General features: G+C 40.1%; 1 protein-coding gene across 3 annotated transcripts in view; it reads right to left on the bottom strand.

The window, feature by feature from the left end:
- PHACTR3 (phosphatase and actin regulator 3) overlaps nucleotides 1-19827 on the bottom strand; it is a 1988889-nt gene that overhangs the window by 1429879 nt on the left and 539183 nt on the right. The gene's annotated exons all lie outside the window — the stretch shown is intronic.

The raw sequence follows: 19827 nt of genomic DNA, 5'->3' as shown, positions 1-19827 counted from the left end.
AGGAAGGAGGCCTATTCCTGTCATGGTATTAGAAACCCCAAAGTCTTGGAGAAATTAAACCAGCAAAACCTAACATGATGAAAATCTGGGCAGAAATATTAAAAGCCAATTCTGGCCTTATATTTGATGTAGAGAAAATGCAGTCTAGTAATGCACATTGAAAACAAATTGACCTCCCACTTACAAAACATTTTTTAAATTACATAAATGCGGCAGATGTAATTTCTCATTGTGAAATTTTGTTCACTCTGGCACTATTTTTAGTAATTCCAGTGGTCAGTAACCTTTCGGTTAGTGAGAGGAATGTATTATGCCTCTGACAGTGGAGACTTGGACTCAAACAATGGGGCATGTGCCACAAGGGATAGAAGTACTGAGGGGCTAAGGGGCTATCGCTAGCTTCCTGCAGTAGGGTGCCAAGACTACATGCTCCAGTCTGAACTTCTGTCAATGAAATACAGTGTGTGTCTTAGGATATAGCCTATCAATCTGCAGACCAGTTTTTGTACATTTGTGATCTCGCTGTATCCATTCCTCCCCATCTCAGTTCCATAGGAACAATCATACTAAGATTGAAAACTTGCAGTACCATGAGTGGAAATAAACATGAATCCCAGCATATTTATTTTATTTTATTTTTTTATTTATCCTTTGTTGACCAGATTAATCTCACTTGGGTATTGGCCACTTTCTGGGGGAAACCCAAGGTTGTATTTATTCTACTATTATGAGAAACTTGGCTAGGGCATCAAGAAACTCCTCTAATCTTTTCAATAGGTACTATTGGATCATTTACATCCATCTGAGCTACCGCCAAGTCAAGCAGATGGGATTAATGTCTCATTCGAAGGATAACACACTCAGGATGCACCCTTACACCTGGTGTGGGAATAGAACCCACAGCTTTCTGTACTAAATGTGAGTGTAGTACCTATTATGTCACTGTATGAAGCCCCTGAGTATTTGTAGGAGGACTGACTAACACTGCCCCATTCCCCAGAGGAAATCAGTCTCACAGTATTGTATGCCCATTCAATCTTACAACAGTAGAAAGAAGGCATTAGGGCAACTCATTCTGCTTCCTTCTGCAGTCACCCATTCATAATCTGAGACATTAGTCACACTGAGACTAGTGACAATGCAAGACAGGTAAAGGTCTTGCCTGATTGGAGAGGGCTAGTATCATACTGCTGTCATTGGACACGTGGGTGGAAATAGCTGGCACTGGCAATTTATTCTGATTTTAATTGCATTATCCACAGGCATCAGACCATTAGCTGAATAATGTAATTCTTGAAAGATGACCACCAGTTTAAAAGCCTCAACCATCTGCTCTGAGCACAGGGTCACCTGAATGGACCTAAGAAGACTGAAAAAATGTGGGAAACATAATCAATCTTTTGACTACAAGTTCTACAGTGGAGATACCATAATTAGAACTGTGCAGAAGAGGCGGTGGCATATACTGGTGTCAATGACACAAACTAGAAAGTACCTGCCTCCATCTACACAAAGTCACCAAGCTTGACATGTCTCCTAGCATTCTAGGGGACAGACTGAGATCAACAGAGCATTAACAACATTACAGGAAAACATGATGTGGGTTGGACATGGTAGGGGGAAAGGAAGGGAGCAGTAGCCATCTACATAAAGAAGGGCATCACATGCTTGGACCTAGAGAAGGAAGATCACCATAAAAAGAGTTGGGCACTGAATTTTGGGATAGGATCCATGGATTTCAAAGTAGATGCAGGAGGGAGAGGGCTTGTGGATCAGCACAATCCATCTGTCCCAAGGCATGTCAAGGGAGGATACTTAAATATTAAAAGAGATAATGGGGGGGATCTCCATCCACCATGTGTTGACTTGAAGATTCCAAACTCCCAGGGGAGTTAATTGAATTCTTGGAATATGAGGGATTCAGTCAAATGATATGAGACTGTACCAGAAAGGATAGCATTTTGCATATTTTCATAACAAAGATGGAGTGGAGGACAAAGACTCCCAGGAGAAGGCACCCTTAGACAACAATGATCATACTGCTGTGTGACACAGAGTGGGAAAAGGTTAAAACTGCTAAGGCAAAAATGATGAAGTACAGTCTTAGAAGAGTGAATTATGGTGAGTTAAGGGGAGGGGTCAAAGATGAGTTAGGGTATTAGTGAGAAATTGAGGCAGTAAGCAATCCATGAGAACAGGTCAGAGTGGAGCAGTCACAGTTATAGACAAGGATTTGAAGAAGAGGCAAAATATGACTATCTCTATGGCATACATGGATGAAGCACTGACTGCAACCCAGACGATCTTTGTGAGACTGAGTACTAAACACTGGCTTATCCATCCTGGGAGTGGCAGAGAGGAAGGTAGCTTAATCCACAGCATGCTGATTCCTTGCAGAGGTAGAAGTATCAGGATGCAGCATGATGGGCAAAGACATCTTGACCCACCAAGTTGTGCATAGCACTGTAGCCAATTAGTATATAGGAGTGCATGCATATCAGTGGGCTGATACTGAAGTACTAGGATGTCCGTCTGCCACATGCATTCATTAGCATGTAGACCAATGGGAAAAAAGCATTCCCCCTTCTTGTCTGCCTGGATAATGTCTGTATGACAATTCCATCTCCTGCCACCAAATTATATGCAGTACACAAGGGCTAGGACACCATGATCTGCACAGCTGCTGCCAATTTATATATAAAGTTATTGTTTTAAATCTGTACAGCTAGCACTAAATAAGATATGACGAGCAACTGACCTTAACTGCATATGGAAAATGTATATGCTGCCACAGGTAATAGCACCTGCAACATATAAATAAGGTTTATACAGTATACCTAGGGATCACAGTTATAATAACTGGTTTCCCAGGATTTCACCCAGCTCAGACTGAGGCCAGTGCATTTCACTGCAATCTTCCCAATAATAATTGAAACTTCATCAAGATTATTTTGCACACACACGCACACATGATATTTTCCAGAGGGGTTAACGATATCTCTCTCTCACATCATAGCCCCCTTCCTTGTCTTTATGGCAATGCTGACACGGCTAGATGTCACACTACCATATCAGAAAATAATTGCTATTTACCCTTAAAATAATCCAACCATTATGTATCTGTATGGTAACAGCATCTTGAATAGTAACTCTTTGAAAAAATAAAAGCCAACAGTCTTCAGTGTGCCATTCCATTGTGCATATATTTAAGCTAACAAAAGTACTCTCCAACCACAAGCACTTAAAATTGAATTAGCAAATTCTTTACTTGAAATAAATAAAATTAAGTACTGCACATAAAATCAAATATGCAAGTGGCTTTAAACTTGCACAAGGTTAATACAATATAAAAATGTTTGAAATGATAGAAGGCATATTAAAGAATTCTAACTAACAACTCATCTGGATATGGTTCATTCAGTTGCTAAAGAGATATACTGAAAGTCCCGCTCATAATGACTTAAAGTCCAAAAAGAAGGTATATATAATTCCACAAGCAAAAATGGAATCTAATTCAAGCTCTGTCCAGAAATTCAATCCAACTGCATAGTCAAGAAGCAAAACAATGTTTCTTCTGGCAGTTACTTTCTCTATAGTTGAGTCTAATGCAATTCTTTTTGTTTGGATTCAGATATGGGTAATCTTTTTAAAGTATTTTAGCTGGTGGGGGGCAGGTTGAGTCCAACAAGCTAGTGTTCAAACACAGTAATGCATCTAGGCATTGCAAATGTTTGCACATTTTAGAAGTGAAAATATTTCAGTTTCAACAGTTCTGCTGCCTTTCAGCTGAAAGTAAATTTATACTCAGTAAGGTTACATTTTACCATTCTATACATATTATATGGTGCATGATTTAAAACAGCTACTGTTTGTATGAAAAAGTTACACTTTAGCTCTGTGGTTACTAGAGTATGCTGTGTGTCACAGAAAACAAATGAAAGAGCAGATGGTTGGAGCTTGATGGTAAGAAGACATGCAAGGCAAAAAAAGATAAAGAAAAAAGTAAACAGAGACGAAGAGGAGAAGGTCAGAGTGGAGGAATATGTGGCTACCAACTATGGCAAAAGTCAGGATATACAAAAGGTGAAAGGATGATGGCATAGAGGAGAACGAGGCACAGTAAAATTAGGCAAGTTGAAGACAAGCAGAGGAGGTAAAGGCTGCAAAGAGGGTGTATATTACATAATCAAACTTTCAAAATTTTGAGTGTCATATGGTCGACATCATATAATCGAACTTTTAAAAGTTCAAAAATCTAATAAAAAAAATAAACTACACAATCTACCTGAATGATTTAAGCAGGGGTGCAAGCTGTGCCCCCCACACCCCCCACTCCTTAAATACACCAACTCTGAGATCACTTGCTGGTCCTGTTTGGCAGCCTACTCTCTACTTCTGGGAGCCCTCCCCACCCCATAGATCTTCCAAGCTCCACTACTGCTGTCTCCCAAGTGATCCTTTGCTTGATTTATTTCTCTTCAATTACAAGAGGGAATGTACTCTAACACAAGTTCAGCAGGTTCAGACTCCACTGGAAGCAACATCTAGTGCACCTGCTAGGTGGCGCCCATATGGCAAGTCAAAATGATATCCCTTTCTGGGTCTACTTCAGTAGACTGAAATCCCACATACCTGACTTTCAAAACACCAAGATGAAAAACTCGTAACTCCACAAGACCAACCGCTTGGAACACCAGCAGATCACTACAGGTAAGTATCCGCTCACCCAACCCCACAAACATAATAACACCCCTATCCCCCCTAACTAAATATACCAACTTCGAGACCGCACTACTGTGGAGGTAAGGGGCAAAGGTCAACATGCTGGCCAAGCGGGTTACTTACCGGTAGTATTCTGTCAGTGTTCCGAGCATCTGTCTTGTGGAGATTCTGTTTTTTTGTCTCGATGTTGTGAAAGTCGGGTAAGTGGGTGGCCACGGTGGTGCAGCGGTTAGCATTGTCACCTCACAGCAAGAGGTTCCCTGGTTCGATCCTCGCCTAGAGTGCCTTCTGTGTGGAGTCTGCATGTCCTCCCTGTGGTCACGTGGGTTTCCTCTGGGTGCTCCGGTTTCCTCCCACATCCCAAAGACATGCTGTAGGTGGATTGGACACTCTAAATTGGCCCTAGGTGTGAGTACGTTTGTGTGCCTTCTGTGGAAGGTTGGGTGCTGGGCTGACAACTCGACACTATAAAACTCCACTGCCAATCATGAGCAGACATGTGATCCACCGTGGTGACCCCTAACCGGGAAAAGCCGAAAGAAGAAGAAGAAGTTGTGAAAGTCAGGTAAGTGGTATTTTGGTCTACTGAAGTAGACCCCCCTTTCTACAAAATGGGTGAGCCATCAGAAGCTCCTCACTTCCATCCTCTCCAATCAGTTAATACAAGCACCAAGACTTGCTAATCAGACTCAAGTCACCTGCACTGTATACTTGCTTCAGGTTTTTTATACCAGTCTAAGTTGTTATTCTTCAGTTACAGTTCTCCTTCTTGCAATGTTAGATTTCTAATAAGGATTTAATGCCATGTCTCTAAGCATCTCTTAAAGTCTGCAAAAGTTTTTTAAAGTATACTTTTTTCACCTGACCTTCACCAGAGGATCCTGCTTCTGCATGGGATCTTTATTTTGTACTGGCAAAACTATCTCGTCTCCACGTCAGTAAACATATTTGGCACATTCAAAAATATTTGTCTTGGAAGACCCTCTTCCTGGCAGCACTAAGTTCAGCTATGAGGATCTCAGATTTTCAAACATTATTAGTTCATCTTTCTTATTTGGCTTTCTACAAATATAGTATCATTGTAGCTTAAAGTCTCTTAATGCCATCTGTCTTTCATGCCAAAGGTAGCCAGTGAGACATCACAACCAGACAATTATTTTTCTGGTATTTTTCCCAAACTATTTAGATAGACGTGAATGTTTGGTGCACTATATGAATGTGCTCAGGTAATACATTTTATTTAAACAGAAGAAATTATTTTCAGAAAGACTCGTCTGTTTGCAGATAAAAAAAGAAAACCTTCCTTGCAAAGTAGCTAAGGTCAACTTAACAAAATGGCTTACAGAATATATCAAGTACCATCATGAGAAATATAATAAGGAATTTTCATCTAACCTCATGGCACATTCTATTAGAGCGGTGGCCACTTCTCAGACTTTTTCCCTTAATGCAATCATTAATGGTATCTCTTTAGCAGCTATGTGTTGAACACCTTTCCTAAGTGCTCTCAACTGTTTGTGATGTCTAGGTCCAGGACTTTCTTTGGGATCACAGTGATAAGGAGTATGTTGTCATGAGACATATCATCAAGGACAATGAGCTTGGGGCACTATGTTACCAAGGATGGGTCAATTATTTATCAGATACAAAAATGATATACTTATTATAATAATTGTTCTGGGTGAGCAGGCCAGTCATCTGTAACATACCCACCCAACTACCACCCTCCACACTACACTTGCTGACTTGGTATAGAGCTATATTTCTTACTTTATGTTTTGCACAAGATTACAGGAAACTGGAGAGGAAAGTTGTGTTAGCACAGCTACATGGATATAACAGGAATAGTTAGCAGACCGGGAACGCTTTACCTGCCAGGCTGCCTATTAACTGCTAGCAAAAGACCTGCAGTTACTAAGGCAGAGATGAACCTGCTCATCCAGATCTTTCATTGTGGTATATATGTGGTTTACATTCAAGTTTGTAAAAGATTCATTTTGTGGAGTGTAGATTTCTCTGTACAAATAGCTGCTGGTTAAATTAATGGAAATACTCAAGTCAACAACAGTGCAATTCCCAGGGAGTTCACTTTTGTTGAAATTGTGTGACTGTGGAGTTAGTATATATAATTTGCAACCGCATATGGGAAAAGTCCCTACATCAGGAGGTATAAAAAATGTGTTTTAATATGTTTGTATAGTAGGTGTATTTATGTGGTTTTTTTTGTAGATGTAATATTCCATTTGCAAGTGTGAAATGTTTATATTTGCCATCAGTGGAGTTCAGTTTTTTGGTAGTCAGTTAAAAGTAGTTTTAGATGAAAATAGTCAGTCTATTGTGCCTTAACTAATTTCATCCTTGATCAACAGTAATACACACACACACACACACACACACACACACACACACACACACACACGCACACACATATATTTATATGCACTAACATATGACTTCAGCTGCTGAAAATCAGTTTATTTGTATTTCAATTAATTTCAATCTGTGTTATGATTTTTTTCAAGCACAGAAATGGACCTGAATCTAGAACTGGCCTGTAGACATGGAAAAAAGTATCTGCAGCACAGCAGACTGGGAATAGTTGTATATCACTGGCTTTCCTGTAGCATGATGGCTGCTTTAGTTCATGGAGAACCTTTCTGCAGTGACACTGTTTTCATACATCTTTAAAATCAGATGGAAGCAAACCAACTTTTAGTCTGCAAACTGCATATTCTGTGTATGTTGTGAATTTACTTGTGTCATATTTTCTTAAAATGAATTGCTGTACAATAAGCTACAGTGTCTTAAAATCACTATAAGGAAAACAGTAGTGGGTGAGCCTGAGGCATGATTTTCTTCCTCATAATTATATCCTGAGTGATAATGAATGATATAATTCTGCGGCACAAATTATTTCATATGAGAACTGAATGATATCTAAAACAAAATCAAGCGTGGAACGCTGTGGCTTGAAAATAAACTCAAAAGTTCAGCAATTCACCAAACAATAATCACTCGAACATAAAAATAATATATAGGGACAGATACTCCAGCTCAATCGTGAACAGAACGTCCTTTAATCAGTAAGCGCTTTCACCCCAGTAGGGCTTCATCAGACTGTACAAAGAACAAATGAATAGCACAGTCTTATATACCCAAACATAATTGATTAATTAAAATGTTAATTAAACATAATTGATAGTGTTTCAACAATTGATATAACACAATATGTATGTGGTACATGCATAAGGTATATTCAATAGCTGATATCATGACATCATTTCTATATAAATATTCTTTAAAAAATCCTGAAATAAATAAATAAATATTTATTCATTATATATTGCTATCTAAGTCAATATATCGACCTGTAACTAATAAATAGGTCACTAGATGGTGCCAAACACTATCAATTATGTTTAATTAACATTTTAATTAATCAATTATGTTTGGGTATATAAGACTGTGCTATTCATTTGTTCTTTGTACAGTCTGATGAAGCCCTACTGGGGTGAAAGCGCTTACTGATTAAAGGACGTTCTGTTCACGATTGAGCTGGAGTATCTGTCCCTATATATTATTTTTATGTTTGAGTGATTATTGTTTGGTGAATTGCTGAACTTTTGAGTTTATTTTCAAGCCACAGCGTTCCACACTTGATTTTGTTTTACTTGACTTTACCATTGGAACGCTGCTCTTCCTGTGAGCATTTTACGTTGTTTGAATGATATCTAAACTTAATAAAACAAATGTCAAATGTCTCTAAATCATATATGTTCGCTACTGATTTTCACCATCAAGTGGAGGCTTGCACAACACTGAAAAGGACAAGATTTAGGACATGGGCTTGGCAATTCCAAGCTCGTGACAGCAGCCCTCATTAGCATGTGGGTGGAAGCATACACAAGCACGGGGAGGCATAAGACACCCCACAGTGATGTGGTTGCTCATGTCAACCACCAGGAGCATGGTTAGAGCCATAACAGAAATTCTGTCCTTTTTCAGATACCTGTTAGGACAAAAAAACACTATGGTTGCCTGGATGACAGCTCCGCCACTTGACTCTCAACTCTTTGTTTGGAATAACTAGCAAGGAGTAGTAAACGAGTTCAAGAGCAGTAGGTGGAGTCTTAATGACTGGCAGGCACAGAAGGAGGAGTAAACGAGTTCAAGAGCAGTAGGGGGAGTCTTAATGACTGGCAGGCACAGAAGGAGGAGTAAACGAGTTCAAGAGCAGTTAGGGGGAGTCTTAATGACTGGCAGGCACAGAAGGAGGAGTAAACGAGTTCAAGAGCAGTAGGGGGAGTCTTAATGACTGGCAGGCACAGAAGGAGGAGTAAACGAGTTCAAGAGCAGTAGGGGGGAGTCTTAATGACTGGCAGGCACAGAAGGAGGAGTAAACGAGTTCAAGAGCAGTAGGGGGAGTCTTAATGACTGGCAGGCACAGAAGGAGGAGTAGACGAGTTCAAGAGCAGTAGGGGGAGTCTTAATGACTGGCAGGCACAGAAGGAGGAGTAAACGTGTTCAAGAGCAGTAGGGGGAGTCTTAATGACTGGCAGGCACAGAAGGAGGAGTAAACGAGTTCAAGAGCAGTAGGGGGGGGTCTTAATGACTGGCAGGCACAGAAGAAAAAACAAAGCACATAAAAAATTATTAAAAGCTCAGAAGATAGGAGTGGCCGAAGAATCCCCTCCTTTCCCCAGCCAAGGAATAGTTTTTAGTTTCATCTTGTTTATTACCCTCTTAGACATTAGTTATAAAACTGCATCATGTCCTATTAATTAGCATATTTACAAACATAAAATTTCCCAAAAATCTGTTTTATTAAACTATCCTTTTAAGGAAATTTTCGAAACAAAATGTAAATCAGTTGCAAATAGGAACCAAGTAGAGTCGGATATATTTATTGATAACATGCAAGCACAAAAGGTGCTTATTCAGGTAAATAAAACATGACTTACAAAAACATTCCTTTTTATAAAAATTCAAATTAAATGACATCACAAGCAAAAACACTGTTAACTAATCATATCAATGTTTCAGTCTCCTCCTACTTAAAACTGGTTTTAAACTAAAACATTCATTCAAGCCAGGTGATATGACTTTAGTCAATCGAGATATCCAATTATATTCAACAAGTTCAGCATATGTTTTAATATCCCTTCGAACCTTCGATCATGCTATGTTTCACCATGACATTATGCAGCATACCCCTTTCCTAATGTCATATTATTGTTGATATAGTCAATCTTTAAAATGCTAGACATCTTTCACATACAGTGATGTATATGACATTCTATGCATTGCAGTTCATATACCCTCTCACATTATACTTCAGTCCAGACTCTGGATGTACAGAATATTGACCCTGTTTTATATATTGGCAATGATCACATTTCCAAACAGATATGTGTCTGTTTTCTGACTCATCTGATGCTTAACATCAAACCTTTTATAACAAAACTGCCTAATAAAGTTTGGCTTATTTTTCAAAGATAAATATGATTTCTCACTAACTATCTTCTTAATATTAGGATCTGCTAGTAGAATCTGCCAATTTCTTTTAATAAAATCACAATATTTATGCACACATCTTTTAAAAAACACCATAGATTTGCCAAAATTCAGTTATGAAAAAGGATACAAGTACAGTTCTTCTAAAAGTAACAAATCTATGTACAATAAATTTCTTGCAAAAGGGTACTATATAATTTGTCTGACAGTGTTATTAAATGTAGTAAATGAAAGAGGTAGAACAAACAGCTACTTAACAAATTAAGAATACATATTTCAATAAATCTTCTAAAACTCTTACACCCCAGCAGTAATCCTTTAAGAGTAATTTGTTCAATAAAGGCATATTATACAAAGAAGTTTACAAAAAGCAAAGATTAGATCTCTATTTATTATTCATAATAAGTCTAAATGTAGAATATAGAATGATTCTGGGTTCACCTAAGAAATGTGTCACTCAGGCTAACTAACAAGTAAGTTATAGTCTAATACACCTATTAATAAGAAATGAGTTAACATTCAGTCTAGCATGTTCATAGGTTCATAGGTTCATACTAGGCTATCTGCCCTGGGGCAATTATAAGCCTAGCCCGATTCTGTATGGCTTACGCCACCCCTTGATTTGAGTATACTGTGCCCTTTTTAAGGTTTAGTTTACTGTGCCTCTGTCTAATAGTGACACGGGAGTAATCCCTGGGACAAACCTACGATCCCCCATCCACTTATCGAGATTCTTCTTGAAGAGATTCAGTGAGGTGCTCTGCCTCACATGAACTGGAATTCTATTCCAGAGCGAAGGGAGCCTCTGTGTTATGAACCTGTCCCTCCAGCAAGTTCTATTTATTTCTGTGCTGAGGTTCAAGTCCCTCGAGCATGTGGCTCTAAGGGATTTAGATTTACTGAGGTGGAGCATGTCCATTAATTCTGGATTTGACATAGCTTTGTATGTCAGGCATAGATCGCCTCGAAGTAGGCGGTATGCAACTGAGTAGAGCTGGAGTTTTTTTAACCGAGCAGCATATGGCATCTGTTTGAGACCCTTGATCCTCTTGGTGAGATGCTTTTGGGGTCTTTCTAATTGCTGCAGGTGTCGGGTAAGGTACACCCCAAAAGGGGCATTGTATTCTATGATGGGCCTGATGAGGGATGAATAAAGGGCACGATTACCTCTCTTGATCTAGATGTGAAACCCTTCGTGATGAGGTGGGCTATGTAGAAGGTCTTTCTAACCACTTTGGCAATGTGGTTTTCAAAGGAGAGATTGCTATCAGCTTGGGTCCCCAGGTCCCTAATAACTTTCTCTGTACTTAATGGGTTTCCGCCTATGTGGTAATTTGTGGGCACATTGTTTTTGCCAAAGGGTATGACTATGCATTTTTTGGCATTTAGCTTTAAACCATGGCGCTGGCACCAGTTATCTGTCTCTGTGAGACCTTTTTGAAGGATGTTTGTGTCAGCTGGAGAGTTGATTATGGCGCCCAGTTTGCAGTCGTCTGCGAACTTGGTGAGCCATAGTCCTCCCACGTTTGCCTGTACCTCGGAAAAGTATATACCGAACAAGAGTTGTCCCAGAACAGAACCCTGTGGGATGCCACTTGTGACCGGTTTCGAGCCTGACATGGCTCCAGCAACTCTCACTCTGTGGGTTCTGTCTTTGAGCCAGTTTGCGACCCATCTTGTGACATAGGGGTTTATATTTAAGCTGGATAGCTTATCTATGATGCCCAAGTGGGGTATTGTGTCAAATGCCTTTGCAAGGTCCAGATAGGCTGTGTGGACTACCTTCCCTTCATCTATGGCTTTGGTGACTGTTTCAAAGAAGTCAACCAGGTTCAAAAGGCAGGATCTGCCCTTGACAAAGCCGAACTGGGTAGGATCTAGTGTCTGTAGGTCCCCAATGTCTTTGTTTATGAGCTCCATGATGATCCTCTCCATAGCCTTGCAGACTAAGCTAGTCAGGCTTATGGGGCAATAGTTTCCAGGGTCCGTAGAGGCTCCACCTTTGTGGAGTGGGACCACTGTTGCTGTACGCCATTCTGTGGGCACATATCCTGTAGTGAGGCTGAGATTGTATAGCTGTTTTATTTGAGGGATTAGTTCCTCTTGGAGTTCATGTAGGACGCAACCTGGGATGCCATCTGGTCCCATGGAAGCAGTGTTTTTTGCTTTGGAGAGGGCAGCCTTCACCTGAGCATCTGAGATGTTTGGGAGGCAGCCCTCTGCCGGGATAGATACTTGCTCTTTTGGGGGGGAGGGGGGGGAGAAGTTTGCACTGAACCTGTCTGCCAGGATATTGGCGATGTCTGTGGGTTCAGTGTATTTTTTGTCATTTTGCACTAACTCAGAGCATATCTGGGAGTTGCCACCCAGGTTCCTGACATAACTAAAGAAGGCCTTGTGATTACCTTTAGCGTCTTGTGCAATATTTCTTTCGAAGCTGGCCTTAGATGATTTTATGAGGGATCGTAGTTTCTTGCTAGTACTGATCAGAGATGCCTTCCCTTTTTGGGATTTTGCTCTATCATGTAGTAGCTTCCTCCTTCTGTTGTATAGCTTATTTATGGCTGGGGTCCACCAGACAGGTCTCCTGCCTTTGGAGGAGTGAGTCTTGGTTTTATTTGGGATAGCACAATCCATGCATTCCTGTAGGTGTCCATAGAATGCGTTTGTAAAGGATTCTGCAGTTTGGGCCATATTTTCCAGTGGCCTGGGGGCTTTGAAGGATTCCACCTCGGTTTTGAGAAGTGTGAAGTTTGCTTTTGAGAAGTTCTTCACCGTGGTTTTCTTGGCTGAGGGTGGGGATGGGATATGGATGCCCAGAGAGATTAATTTATGGTCAGATCTTACCAATGAGGGGTATACCTCTGGTATGGAACATAGAGTCCCCATGTTGGTGATGATCATGTCCAATATGTTTTCCCCTCTTGTGGGAGTGGTGAGCAGTTGTTCCATAGCATTTGAGTTTATAAATTCTAGGAACCATTGGGTGAGGGTGTTGGAGCTTGAGTAATGCTCCCAGTCTATGTTTGGGTAGTTGAAGTCACCCAATATAATGGTGTTTGGAGAGACCTTCATATTCTCCAGTATTCTCAGGAAAGCCGAGTGGGGTTCTTGAGTTTGGGAGGGTGGTCTGTAGCAGGCTACAAACTGAAAGGCAGTTTTGCCCACTGTTAGTTGCACATGAATGGTCTCCGATGCTTCGTGCAGTGCCACTAACCTGGAGGTGTGGGTATCTTTGATGAATATGGATATTCCCCCTCCTTTTGTGGTTCGGTCCAAGTTTTGGGGCCGGAAAGCATGGTATGAGGTATAACCTGGTAGTGCTGGGGTGCTCTCGGGAGCCTTGAAACAGGTTTCTGTTACTGCACAGATATCGATATTCTCCATACTGAGGAGAGCCTCGAGTACGTGCATCCTGAGGTTTAGACTTCTGGCATTGAGCAGCATTACCCTTAGTTTCTTTTTCCTTGTGTTGTCTATGAAGGTGGGTTTGTCTTTTGAGCCTTGCCTAAAAAAGGCACTATGGGGGTGGCAAGAGCCTTAGCCAGTATTCGAAAGTCCAGAGGTGACAGGTGCAAGCCGTGACTAGCGAAGCAACGTGGCTTGTCGAGCATGTCATCCTAGGCTGACATGACACTGGATCCTATTTGAATGACATCAATACTTTAGCCAATTGTTAAAATTTATCATTTTGTCTTTATACTGTGGCATCATTCTTGGTGAGGGTAAGATGCTACTCAAGGTCAGGGTCATACAGGCCTGGGCTACATGATCAGAGAGCTCCTCTATGTCTCTTTTCATGTAGTCCAGGGAGGTACGTCTCAGGTCATTCACACTAGCATGGACAATGACGGAGTCATATTTGTACTTGCTTTGGAGTGACCTGAGTGCTTGTGTTATGTGGCGGATCCTGGCACCCAACAGGCAACTTACAGTGACCTTCTCCTTGTTCAGCCTGGTGAGTGGGACGGACATCAGTGTGTCTGACAATAGAGTCACCTATTACAAGTGTATTAGGTGTGTTGTTTAGCCTTAAGGGCTGTGACTGTGTGGCACACTGACTTTGTGAACTATGTTATATGTGGGTATTGTTGTGGGGTAGTGTTTGCTTGGATGTATGCTTTGGAGGTCTCTGCTGCTTGGGCAGATTTTTATTTAGAGCCTCCGAATATGTTTTTGTGTGTTTATGTGTTTGGTTTGCTGTTGTGATAGGTCTATGTGAGACTGGATTTGTGGTGTGTGTGGTTACCTTCTCCTCCTGACTGACTGCGCCAGTACTGGGTTGAGAGAGCTCAGCCTCCAGTTTGGCTATATAGTTGCATCTCTCACATATATTTGAGCTTGTTGGGAGGAAGAGAGGGTGATCTGTGTACATAAGGGCAGTTGTAACATTGCCTCAAGATTCCCAGATTCACCAACTGGACTGGAGAGTAAACCCGAAATTGACTTTTGGACATGCCAGAATAGTATAAGGACCAATAGGGAGCCAAGTACTTAAAGGGAGTATAAGAGGGTGTAGTGCTTTAGTTTATTTGTGCTTACTTATAAGATCACTTATACAAGCAACTGCAGGGCTTTAGAATGAAAATAGAGTGCTTACTTTGAGATTTAGAACAGTTCTAAGGGAAAAAGTGAAGAGCAGACTTTGTGGAGCCGGGAATAGTTTAAACCCATTTAAGCGGCACTGCCTGATGCTGCGCTATGCGCAAAATCATGCAAAACCACGCAAATGCAGGTTTTAAGGCAGGGAAACTGAAAGAGATAGGAATTGGCCCAAAATGGCCAATAAGCTACTAGTTTCAGGGCTGAGACCACTTCTCCAGGGACAGATAGGCTGCTCAAAGCTCCCCACTCTCACTGATGAACAGAGAAGCTTCCTTATATCCAAGTAAGGATATGGGCAACACGGGAAACTATACCACAGTCCGGAATTCAGCAAAACCTGAAATCTGGACTAATCTAGTTCAGTAAAGGCAGAAAAAGAGAATTTTTTTTTGTTTTTGTCAGGAAACAGCAGAAAAACACACAGAAAACACTGTAAATGCTATAAACAGGTTAGCGTACTTTAATGTGCAGCCTACAACAGTTATACAATACAAAAATGACTTCAATTGATATAAAACAAGTGCAAAAACTGTAAAAAGCAGAAGGCAAATGAAATTTAAACTTTTTAAAGCACAGATCAGTTAGAAAATCGCTTTTTAGGCGGGAAAAGGCAGTCGGAGCAAAAAAACAGAAAAAAATACTTAAATCTTGAAAAGTCTCTCTTGGGTCTCTCTGTTGCCTGTATCACTCTGCAGGACACCACGAGGAGCTGTGCGGAGATGTATACTGGCGCAAAACTGTGCAAATGCGGGTTTTAAAGCAGGGAAACTGAAAGAGATAGGAATTGACCCAAAACGGCCAATAAGCTACTAGTTTCAGAGCTGAGACCACTCCTCCAGGGACAGATAGGCTGCTCAAAGCGTCCCACTCTCACTGGTGAACAGAGAAGCTTCCTCCTATCCAAGTAAGGATATGGGCAACACAGGAAACTATGCCACAATCCAGAATTCAGCAAAACCTGAAATATGGACTAATCTAATTCAGCAAAGAGAATATTTTTTTTTTGTTTGTTTTTTGATTCAGACAGTGACAGGTCTCTCTCTCTCTCTCTCTCTCTCTCTCTCTCTCTCACTCACTTGGACTGTTTACACAGAACACAATTTATATATTTTGCAGCAGCTTCATTAAAGGTCATGTCATGTAAAAGTGCTCCGTAATTAATATGTTCAGTGCATTTTTATTATGGTGTATCACAAACTGAAACTCCAAAACTACATATACTATTTACAGATATCATTTTAAAATACAGTTTACATTTAATTTATGTCTGAATGGATAAAAGTTCACAACTTTTAGATAAACATCAAGATTTTTTAAACTAATACTGATGCAGTCAAAATGAATCTTAATATTTTCCTGCAGTGAATCAAAGATCTGTCAGAACTCTGAAGCACTGTTCTTCATAGACTAGACTTCTGACTTAAAAGCTTCTAGGGAAGTAAGGTAGAAATTATCAATAGCACAACTAAACTATGTCATGCATCCTTCGTTCACAGCTTGGTACAACAGTAGCCCCTTACCTTTCTTCTCACTGCGTGCATTGTAGCACCATATCTGTGCCCTTCTACGGCTGAAATGGTCTTTGTTACTAACCAACAAAATGCTGCAGGATCATGTTCTGAGGGCAAAAATTAAAAACAAGGGCTGTTGTGTCTTCTAGCTTGCACTACTGTTTCTGGCAGCTATCATACCAATAAAAGTTTCTAGATCATGATTCAGACAATGACAGGTCCTAGTCTCACTTCCATTATGGGCAAGATCATAAAAAAGTTTCTACTGGTAGATTTCCTGAATGCTAATTATCTAGCCAATTGACACCAGCATGGCCACCCACAGCAGAGGTCCCACTGACTAACCGTTGCTCTGCAGAATTATATCATTCATTATCACTCAGGATATAATTATGAGGAAGAAAATCATGCCTCAGGCTCACCCACTACTGTTTTCCTTATAGTGATTTTAAGACACTGGAGCTTATTTTACAGCAATTCATTTTAAGAAAATATGACACAAGTAAATTCACAACATACACAGAATATGCAGTTTGCAGTGATGGCAAACCTATGACATGCATGTCAAAGGTGACACACACCACAATGTTTTGGGTGACCCACCAGAAATCACCAACACCCGAGTTACCAAAGACACAGCTTTTGCATTCGATGCTCATGTGAAGTGCACTGAATTATTTTGTGTCAGGAGCTTTTGACACACCAAACCCAAAAGGTTTGCCATCACTGGAACATGATCAAGTTCTATAACTGGGTCATCCTGAAGTGGACAAAGGAAGTCCTTTAAATATGGTCCACTTGGATGTCATCAGGGCTTACGACACAATGCATCACAGGAAAATGGTAAGAAAATTTAAGGGTATGGGGTCCAGAATGTTGAAGATGATAAGAAACAGGCTGACATGAAATTCAGTATTGGGATAAGACCTGCTCAGCATTGTCAGATAGCACACTACAACTTTACAGTATGATTGATCTATTCAGTGACAACATAATGTGCTGGTTATGGATAAAGATAATTGTCTCCTGCAAGACTTGGTGTGGCTTGCAATACATGCACAGAGGTAGCAGCTGTCATGTCATAAAAATGTGAGTGGAGGAAATTCTTGGCTAGAAGGATGACCCCACCAGAGTGAAGTGAAAAGGTCATAGCATTACAACAGCATTTATATTAGATCATGGCAGCAAATTGTGAAAAATTAGTAAAGACCGGCTCCGTAGTGCAGGGGGTTATTCCTTCTGACCAGGACTTCAGACATGCTGACATTGTCCACTGATATATCCTATCTGGTACAGTTTTAGTTCTGACAGCTATTCTAGAAAGGGGGACTAAGTTGCCAAAAAGTATGAACCCATGAGTCAGTGATATGGCATAGAAAGTCGAGGATCTTATATACAGGAAAACGTTGGAGAAGGTGGCATGTCGATAATGCAAAAAAAAGTCAGGAGAAAGAATAAGTCAAAAATAAATAAAAGATGTGGAGATGAAGAAGAACAACAGATGGAGAGAAAGAAACATGGTAGTTCACAAAACGACGGTTGCATATTAACTTAAGGAAACATTATTTTTTAACAATGGTGGATTGCTCTTGGACAACACTGCAAGTGTAATAAGTTTTACTGTCAAAAAAATTCTGTCCACACAGAAGATGCTGCAGTGGGCAAGCCTAATGAACTTTTATTATTTCCAATGATTATATACTGACTACAGGCATTGTGTCAACGACGAGATATAAGAATACCGAATGCAAACAGAAGAAAGGTTGGGCAAGGGTGGAGGACAACCGCTTATGCATTAGCCACATCATATGGCGCTGAAAGGTATAAAAAGAAACAGAATGGGGGGAAGGGATATCTGTAATGGTTTTCTAAGTGTGCAGATGACTGTAAATTGGGAGTTGTTTTTCAATTTTCCACTGACTCATAATTGGTCCATCATGAAATGCTAACAATAAGTACACGGATAATGCTATCAAATTAAATGTGATGAAATGTATTATACCTCAATTTGTTGCACAAAACATCCTTATATACCTTACAGATGACACACCCCATCAAGCAGATGCAGTTATAAGGGATCTAGGCTCTTTTGTAGATAACTCCTTATCTTTTGACCATCATGTCTCCTCAGTAGTTCGGTATTCTTATTATCTGATTTATCTAATTTCCAGTGACATCTCGTCTACATACAAAGAAGTCTTAATCTACCTTTGATCATATCTCTTCATAACCATTACTGAATATAATCATTTTCTGCATGAATTTATCTAAATATATGACTCACCTTGACAGACCCCAGACATTTCTAATTAAAAAGACTGGTTGCTTCAAAAACCTTAGTTACCTGAACAGGGTACTGGGTGGATCTGTGCCGACCTTTTATTACCAACATACTAGTGGCAACAATAATTTAAAGAAATAGGACACACATCTTACAGCTTCCTCTTTCTGAAGAAAAAATCAGTAACCTTTTTTGGGACAATCCAGTTAATTTCAGTCTATGGATTTTACTCTATCTCTTTAATATGTTTATATTTTTCCATCATTTTTGTCACTTTAGGTTTTTTAAACTTGTTTATGAGTAGTATCCCACATTCCTGTTTGAAGTTATATGCTATTTTTTATCCAAACGTTATGCTAATTTTATGTCCAGATTTTTGGCTGATATCCCTACATTATAACAGGGTTTGTTCCAATTTTTGAATGTCTGCAGATTAAGAGATATGCCTACAAAGAAGGTGAAAAATGTGAAAACACAGTGGCAGGTACTGGAGCCAGTCCTTTTACATATTTTATTAAGTAACACTGCAGAAAATCTGGAAAGAAAACTGTTTGCTCCTTACACAAAGATACCACAACAGGGTATGTTGCTTGTCTCTCTCTCTAACTTAGATGACAAGCAGGCGGGATATTTCGTTTAGATGCTTTAATACATAGAAACACATCAGGATGGATATCAGCATCATAAAATATGAATGAAGTAGTTAACAGACAGACGTTACATGCATACATGCTTACATCTCAACAGCTTACTACAAAATGGCAGTCTAACTTGCACGTGCTCAGCAATTATACACTTATGCAAGCCCTTGGATAGCTTCTTAAAGGTACATGCACACATATTGATCTACATCCTCCCTCTTAAAAAGATTGCCCCTTGTAAAAACAACATTGGAGTTAGACATGCATTACTATAGACATTAGAAACAAAACACAATGTTCATGTCCAAGTTGCTTCATATCTGTTACAGGCTTTAGAAATGCAACTGTATCTCGTAATATAACAGTCTGGACCAAATTTAGCAACACGGACAGTCTTCAATGAACAACTCGTATCAGGAACTTTTGGATTTGTCACAGGAACAGAAATGTCCTCTGGAACGTCTTCTGGAATTGGAACACTGGACAACTTACTCTGAGATAAAGAATCTTTCTCACAGGCTATGTGCTGTGGTATAGGCTCGGACACTGGTCT

Source organism: Protopterus annectens, chromosome 12.part0, assembly GCF_019279795.1.
Source record: "Protopterus annectens isolate FY-2018-M chromosome 12.part0, PAN1.0, whole genome shotgun sequence".
Classification (NCBI taxonomy): Eukaryota; Metazoa; Chordata; order Ceratodontiformes; family Protopteridae; genus Protopterus; species Protopterus annectens.
Note: the sequence above shows the minus strand (reverse complement) of the source record. Positions and strands in the feature narration are given on the sequence as shown.